Consider the following 8,290-nt stretch of genomic DNA (forward strand, 5'->3'; position numbering starts at 1 on the left):
TCCAAAGAGTCAGAAAGCAGGCCCAGGGCTCTAGCTTTGGTTTCCTCCTCCATCGGGCCTTGGTTCCGTGAGAGCATTTAGATGGTGAAAATTCTGGGAGCCCTTGACTGACCAGGTGAGCACTTTCCGTCTGAGTACTGGCTGTGATGCAATCATTGAAAAGTGATATAACACTTCGGCAGGGTGGACATGGACCCGTTTCAGTAAAGAAGAGGGAAAGGGGGCCGTTGCGTGGGGATGATGCAGTTCTGGCTGGGGCCTGGGGAGTTTGCGAAGCTTCAGGAAGAGGGGTGACTTTGATGGAGAGCCCACAGCCCCGTAGTCCCATCTGAAAACTTCCATTGCAGAATCAGGAATCTTGAAGAAAGACGGTGGTTCTCTTGATTCTGAAGTGAAGCACATGAAAAAGAAGGGAGAGACCGAAGAAGAAAGGAAAGGAGCGGGGGACCCTGGCCTTGGGTCGTGAAAATGTCGGATATTCCTTGACACTCAGGCGGACATGTTTGTCTTCTCGCGAGCAAATACCCGGTGCTTGGATGCGGGTGTCCAGGCCCTGTAAAAATCCGGCCCCCAGTTTTTCCTATGAAATAGGAATGTACCAAGGCAGATTAAAATTCTAATATAACTCTAAAAAGCTTTGGGGAGTTCCTGTCGTGGCTCAGGGGTTAACGAATCCGACTAGAAACCATGAGGTTTCAGGTTCGATCCCTGGCCTCGCTCAGTGGGTTGGGGATCCAGCATTGCCGTGAGCTGTGGTGTAGGTCGCAGACACGCTCGGATCCCACATGGCTGTGGCTGTGGTGTAGGCCAGCAGCTACAGCTCCAATTAGACCCCTAGCCTGGGAACCTCCATGTGCCATGGGTGCTGCCCTAAAGACAAAAATGCAGAAAAAATAAAAAGCGTTGGCACTGTCTTATCTGAAACACCAGTTCTGCCATGGGGAGTAAATAGGGGCCCATAAAGTAGTTTTTAATGTCTTCATTCTTCTTCTATGAATTCAGCTCCTTTTTCTTTGGGAAATAGGCTGGGTTGGGAGTCAGGGGTTAACACCTAAAAGGTGAAATTCTGTTTCTCATGTAAAAACAAGCCTCTTTTCTACGTTCAGGTGCGAAAGTGAGTCATCAAAGATGGCAGCTGGGACACACATCCTTGTCCCCGTTAACCCTTGTGTGCTCAGTAACCAGCAGGGGGTACACGGGGCGTTTCGTTCCACAAAAACAATTACGCATATACATTTTGTCTGCTCAGGGCTGCAGGCAGGGTGCTTCTTGAGTTTCAAAGCAAGATTATTAGACAGAAATGACTGGCAAGTCTTATAAGTTGGGTAACTGCCAGACGGACCAAGGATAAAAATCACGAAAAGAAGCAAAAAAAGAGACAGACTGATTACCTGCAGCAATCCCCCCCCCCTTTTTTTATGTTACTGAAAGAATTACCTTTTGAGACCCCACTGTGTAACCTGCTCAAGCCACGCAACTTCCAAACTGGCCTGCCCGCCGTCATACCCAAGTGGAACTCTACCGTCTCCGTAAGCCTGGAAACCACTTCTGAAATGCCTCTGGGTCATCAAGGCCAAGATGAAGGACTAATGAGGGTAAATGTATAAAGTAGAAGAAAAATCATCAAGGGCCCCCTTTCCCACAGTGCTTGGGCTAGAGTTCAAGGGATTCACGCCCTTTGGGCATCCGTATTTGATTTTCATAATCCCACCAAAAAAGAGGTAGCCTTTGTCCTAAACGAGAAAAAGCGTTTGAAATTCTCTATGTTCTCCATGAGTCCGCACATACCCCACCCCAAAGTTTGCTTTCCAAAACCTGGTTTCATAGCAGAAGTGCATGAAGAGGAGGGCAAAATCTCTGTGACCTCACCGAAAATGCAGCTTCCATAGTGTATACTGGGGCCATCAGATGGAAAGTGCAGGGCTCGTTAAGGTGCAAGGGACGATGACGAAGTCAGAGCTGCAGGCTGCACTCCCTTCAGGAGGGACCAGGAATGAAATATTCTGTGTATGCTGCAGCAAGATGACATCTAAGGTCTTTCGATGAAACTCGAAGAACCCAGAAAATTCACAACCCCCTCACTCCCGAAGGGTTAACTCCGCGTTGAAACCGAACATTGTGCATTCGTCACAGTCAAGGTAGATCTCAATCAAATACTGGGCCCTGTAAAAATCTGGCTCCCAGGTCTTCCTGCAAAACGGGAATGTCAACAGGCGCCCATAAAGAAGGTAAGAAAAGAATGTACGAAAAAAATGTCGATTAAGTATTCCAAATTATACGTAGAAGGCGTTATCATTTGATGAACAGGAAACCAAAAGTCTGCTGTAATGTTTCTGTCCTGTGAATGGGGACCCTCCTGACAGCAGACTGGGGTCCAGTGTGTGTCTGTGGCCATGAGATGGGCTGAATGTGGAGCCCTCCATGGGTGTCAGTTGCCAGCAAAATTCACTGCATGGAATGGTCTTTGGGGCATTGATTCTTTGCTTGGCCATTGATCCCAACGTGTGGCTCTGGTTAGCCCAGAATTTCACCCTCAGCACGATGACATTTGGGACCAGATCCTTCCTTCTTGCTGGGGGCTGTCCTGTGTGCTGTAGAAGGGGGAGCAGCCTCTACTCCCCAGGCTGGAATGCAACCCCACCCTGTCGTGACAACCAAAAAATGCCTGCAGATAGTCCTAAATGCTTCAGAGGGGAAGTGGGGACACAGTCCCTCCAAGGTGAGACGCCTCAGGCTTAGACACCGGGAAGCGGTCCTGGCTTCCGAACTCCTCCCATCATCCCCTCGCGCCCTGCCAGCCCACCCACAGACCCACGCCGACTGCCTCAGAAAAGCAAGTGCTAAGGGCTGCTCACAGCTATAGCCCAGCGGCCCGCACCCACAGCATATGGAGGTTCCCAGGCTAGGGGTCTAATTGGAGCTGCAGCTGCCGGCCTACACCACAGCCACAGCAACACCAGGTCCAAGCCATGTCTGCAACCTACACCACAGCTCACAGCAACGTAGGATCCTTAACCCACTGAGGGAGGCCAGGGATTGAACCCACAACCTCGTGGTTCCTACTCGGATTCGTTTCTGCTGCGCCACTATGAGAACTCCTCCACAGCCTGACTCTTGGATTTCTTTCTGCCTCTAGTCCTGGCTGTGAGACCTACATCTGACCCGCTTGCCAGAATCGTCGCCCCCCTCCCACTCAGCTCTTTCTTCCAGGCCCCCCGTCTCCAGCACTCGGGTCTCCAAGAGGGAGACAGTCTCGTCAGACCAGAAGGATCGAGAGTTGGTGAACACACAGGTCTGCCGTATTTAACTCCATATCCTGTCTCATCTGCTGCCTTGGGCAACTCTTTCTTTCTCTCAAGGAAGAACTAATCATGAAAAGTCAGCCATCAGTGAATGTTCATTGCACGAGAAGCCAGGCCCAGGAGGCCCACCGGCTAGCCTGGGAAGTCTGTCACCCCCTAGAGCAAGCCGCTGCTCTGGCAGCTCACCACTTTGTCTTCCACCCCTAGAAAAGTGTCTGAAATAGTAGTTGATGCTCCATATTTGCAGAATGATTTAATTTACTTTTCAAAAACGCCAGGTCAGTGAATGTTACTTGCGGTTATCTCGCATGTTCTGCGCTGGTCTAAGCCAAATGAATGTATGACTCAATCAATGGATCAATTCTTGATTCCTTCATGTGGTGGCTTTCTAGTGGCGGGAATACCATTTTCTTCTTTTTTAAAAAATGGTATTTATGTATTTTTTTTCTTCGGCCATCATGATGACATGTGGAAATTCCCGGGCCAGGGATCGAACCCACACCACGGCAGAGACAATGCCAGATCCTTAACCCACTGGACCACCAGGGAGCTCTCAGGAGAGCATTTTCCTATTGACGGCTGCGATGGGTAGAATTCTAAGACGACCCTCGACATTCCCGGCCGCTGTTAGACACACACCTTCTCCAGGTTACTCAGTCACATACAAAAGCCCGGGTGCTTCCGTGAGGGGAGTTTGCTGGTGGAATTAAACCCCCAATCAGCTGACCTCATGAAGGGGAGATTATCCTCAGAGGGCCTGACCTAATTAGGCGAGACCTTACAGGTGTCAGGGTTTTTCCTGGAAAGAGAGATTTGAAACATGAAGGGGAATCGGGTGAGGCAGAGTCTCTACTCCCAGATTAGAAGATGAAGGGACCCCAAGACAAAGAATGTGGGTGGCTTCTGGGAGCTGAGAGCGACCCCCAGCTGACAGCCAGCAAGAAAACCAAGACCTCCCCATGCATAGAGCTGAGTTCCACCAGACCTGCGGAAGGGCCAGCCTCCCGAGGAGAAGCACAGCACCACCGCCCCAGCCAGGCCACCACCTGGGCCACAGCCCTGGCCCAGCTGACCGAGGACACAGCCACATGTCCCCAAGCTTATGACCTCCGAGCTGTGACTCAGAACTCAGAACCCACGCCTCTGACCTCCCAGCTACCGGCTGAGACAGGGGTGATTTTAAGTGTGTGGCGACTGGTGAGGTAGCAAAGGGGAGAAAGCCAGAGGGACATGCGGGGAGGGAGCAGGGCCAGGAGTCCGTGAGGAAAGCCGGCAGGAGAGCACGCTGGGGAGACGTCCACGCCTGGGGAGGAGGAGGCTCCGAGGGTATCTGCTGCGGGTGTGTGATGCTAAGAGCAAGAAGGGAAGAAAAAGCCTCGAACAAGCCCTAGTACGCTGGACCACGAATGAAGACCCACCTGAGGCCTTTTCTTCATGCAACACAGACTTAAGTTACTTTGAGTTGACAGCTGGTGCCGTTTCCCAACCCTGCTCGGCCCCCAGCTCTCCTAGCTCCCACTTTCAGGCCTCAGGTCTGGGAAAATCCCCAGAAGATGCATCAGTACAAGTCCCCAGGACGAAGGCCTGTCTCCCTCTTGCAGCTTGCAGTCTTGTGATTTCCACCTTCCCTGGTAGCATGTAGAGGCTGAGAACAGCGGTCTTACCGCAGGTTCGATCCCCCGCCCAGCACAGTGGGTTGAGGATCTGGCGTTGCAATTGTGGCTCAGATCTGATCCTGGCCCAGGAATTCCATGTGCCACCGGGCAGCCAACAGAGAAAAAGAAAGAAGAAAAGAAAATGGGTCTTACATGGGAGAGGCAGGTGTGTCCATGCTTTTCGTAAAGCTCTGCAACTGAAATAACCACTTTAAGGCAGCAATTCTTGCCCCAAGGCTCCCAGCCTCTTTCCTCTACAGCAGCAATTTTCATCTGGAGCGATTTTGCTCCCAGAACTGTTCGGTGATGTCAGGAGACACACCTGGGAGAGGAGGGTGCTCCTGGCATCAAGTGGGTGGAGAGCAGAGGTGCTGCCAAACGTCCTACAACCAGCAGAACAGCCCCATGACAAAGGGTTACCCCGCCCCAAAGGTCAACAGTGCCGAGGCTGAGAAACTCGGATTCACAACCTTTGATGGCCAAGGACTGACGATCAAAGATGCCAAAGAAAGGGATGGAAGCCCAGCATGTCAGCTCGCACTGACAGGTTCCTGCGTTTAGTGTGTTTGGTGTTAGTGGAAAAATGGAAACGAAAAAGAAAAAGAGTTCTCACTGTGGCGAGGTGGGTTAAGAATCCTACAGCAGCAGGTTCGGGTTCAATCCCGGCCCTGCACAGTGGGTTAAAGGATCTAAATTGCCACACAGCTCAAGTTCGATCCCTGGCCGGGGAACTTCCATGTGCCATGGGTGCGGCCATGAGAAAGAAAGAAGGAAAGGAAAGAGGGAAGGAAGGATGGTAGGATGGAAGGGGAAAGAAACACAGCATTATTTCTCAGGCTAAAAAAAATTGCTGAGTTCCCTGGTGGCTCAATGGGTTAAGGATTTGGTGTTTTCATTGCTGTGGCTCAGGTCACTACTGTGGCATGGCTTCGATCCCTGACCCAAGAGCTGCCCATGCCACCGATGCGGCCAAAATTTGATTTTAAATCACTTCGATCTATGTGAGGATAGTGTTCTCTTGCTTAGCTGCCCTCAGAAAAAGTACAGCAGGATGCAGGCCAGTTTCAGAACCGCCACCAAGTTGCCCCAAGATGAGAAGATTCTCCGTGACTCTCCCTCCCGGCTGCCTTTCCACACTGGGTGGGGCTCCCTGCATGTGGCCAGCCTGGTTTCACGCTTGGAGGAAGGATTGGAGGCTGAAGCTCTGCCAGTGGGCCAAGGCCCTGGGATTGGACACCAAGATAAGGCTGAGATGAATTCTTCTTCTAGGGGGTTCCACAGCAAGAACAGGTGTCATTGGTGGGGCAGGGTGGCCTGAAGACACAGCACAGAGGGGGCTGGTCGTTGTTTCAGGTCCCAACCGAGACACCCTGTTTCTCTAAGCAGCTTCATGGGTCCGCAGGGGGAGGAGAAGGTGAGCAGGTCCCAGGGGAGCACCTCTTCCGGCAGATCAGCAGCTCCTGAGGAGTGGCAGCCGGGCACCTCAGCCTATGCTGGCGTCCTGCTGACTCAGATGGGACATGTGGGCATTGCATCAGCGACCCCCCAAGGGACCCGGGGAGCTAGAGAGACCCAAGGGAGATGATGGCCGAGGCCTCTTTCTGGCGGGAGATAGAAAATGAAAGCAGGTGCCATGATCAGAGAAAGAATTCCCTCCATCCGCCTTGAAATTTCCTGGGCTTCCTTTGTTATGCGCTGAATTTATAAATGCATACATGTTAAGTTGCTCTCCAACGGGATCAATGCAAGCATATAAAGAGGCAGTAAAGAATCATTAATTTCATCGTGTCTGTTCCTTTTGTTGTGACAGAAGCAACCAGCCTTTCGACAGATCCCCAGAAATGGGAGGGCTCCCAGGACGCTGATTCATTCCATATTTACATGCTCCAGTACTTGTCACCCGAGCTCCATCGTTGGCAGTCGTTTGCATAGCTTAATAATGCTCGGAGTGAAACAGCCCTTCCCAAAGTCCAAAAGCAGCCTCTTCTTTTTCTTAATGTTAGCTCAGTGCCCATAATTTTGATGTAATGCTGGAGTGTAGCCTTTATTTTCAGGGATTTCGCCATAGCCATGAACCGATGATGCCCCCTCCACCTTTCTGATTCAATGAAATTGCACACCTATTGAGGTTCTACCATGTACCCAGCTCTGAGCGAGGCCGATGGGGGTTGGGGGTGGGGGTAAAGTTGAACCAAGCAGACATCCCTCTGTTCCTGAAGAGCTTTTATATCATGTTCTCGCTGCTGCATTCCAGTGAAGTCCGAGAAGCCTTTCAGAGAACAAATCACCTGCGTGCCTGCCATGAGCAGAAACATAGTAAAACCCATCTAGGAGACAGAGTCGGATGAAAAATGAGAGGAAAGAGGAGATGAGGCCAGAGGTAACACCAGCTCTCAGAATTCATCCTATGGACTCTCTGTCAGAGGAGGACTCTGTATTTGGCTCCGAGCTTCCCAGCAGCCAGGGTGAAAGGAGAAACACGATCACTCATGTATCCACAGAATGCAAACAAGCAGAGCAAGTGTAGCAGCACAAACACTGCTATTCTTCCTGAAAGAAGGTTCCTTCTCACCCCTCTTCTCCTAACAGGACTCTTCATGCTGTGAGGCTAACAGGGTAACCCCAGACACGCCAGAGACACAGCACCTGTGACGACCAGCCAGAGGGTGCAGGGAGGAGTCAGGGCAGGGGGCGGTGGATAGAACACGGCCTAGAGGGGGACAGAGGCCAGGCACTTGGAAAGGCCTTGGGGGGCAGAACCCTGAAGGTGGGTCGGATTCCTAAAAAGGCCGAAAGAGCGGCATTCCGAGTCGAGGGCACAGCCCGGGCAAGGGCTTGGAGTTAGACGGAAAGGAAACATCTTTTGAAAGAGGCAGATCGGCCAGGTGTTTTTGGTTCGTTTGTTTGTTTGGGGCCGCACCTGCGGCATATGGAGGCTCCCAGGCTGGGGGTGGAATCAGCTATAACTGCTGGCCTACACCACAGCCACAGCCATGCAGGATCCGAGCCATGTCTGAGACCTACCCTGCAGCACATGGCAACGCCAGATCCTTAGTCCACTGAGAGAGGCCAGGGATCGAACCTGCATCCTCATGGATACTAGTCAGGTTCGTTTATGCTGAGCCACAATGGGGACTCCTGGCCAGCTGTTAAAGTCTCACGGAAAGACAGTCTGGAGCCAAGATCACGACCGACTAAGGGCTGGAGACATTATTTTGTGTGTTGTGGCTGGTGTCGAATGGGGACATGTATTGAAAGAGAAAGTGATCTGAGTTCCCGTTTTGGCTCAGTAGTAATGAACCCGACTAGTATCCCTGCAGATGAGGGTTTGAT

This window comes from Sus scrofa, chromosome X, assembly GCF_000003025.6.
Source record: "Sus scrofa isolate TJ Tabasco breed Duroc chromosome X, Sscrofa11.1, whole genome shotgun sequence".
Lineage (NCBI taxonomy): Eukaryota > Metazoa > Chordata > Mammalia > Artiodactyla > Suidae > Sus > Sus scrofa.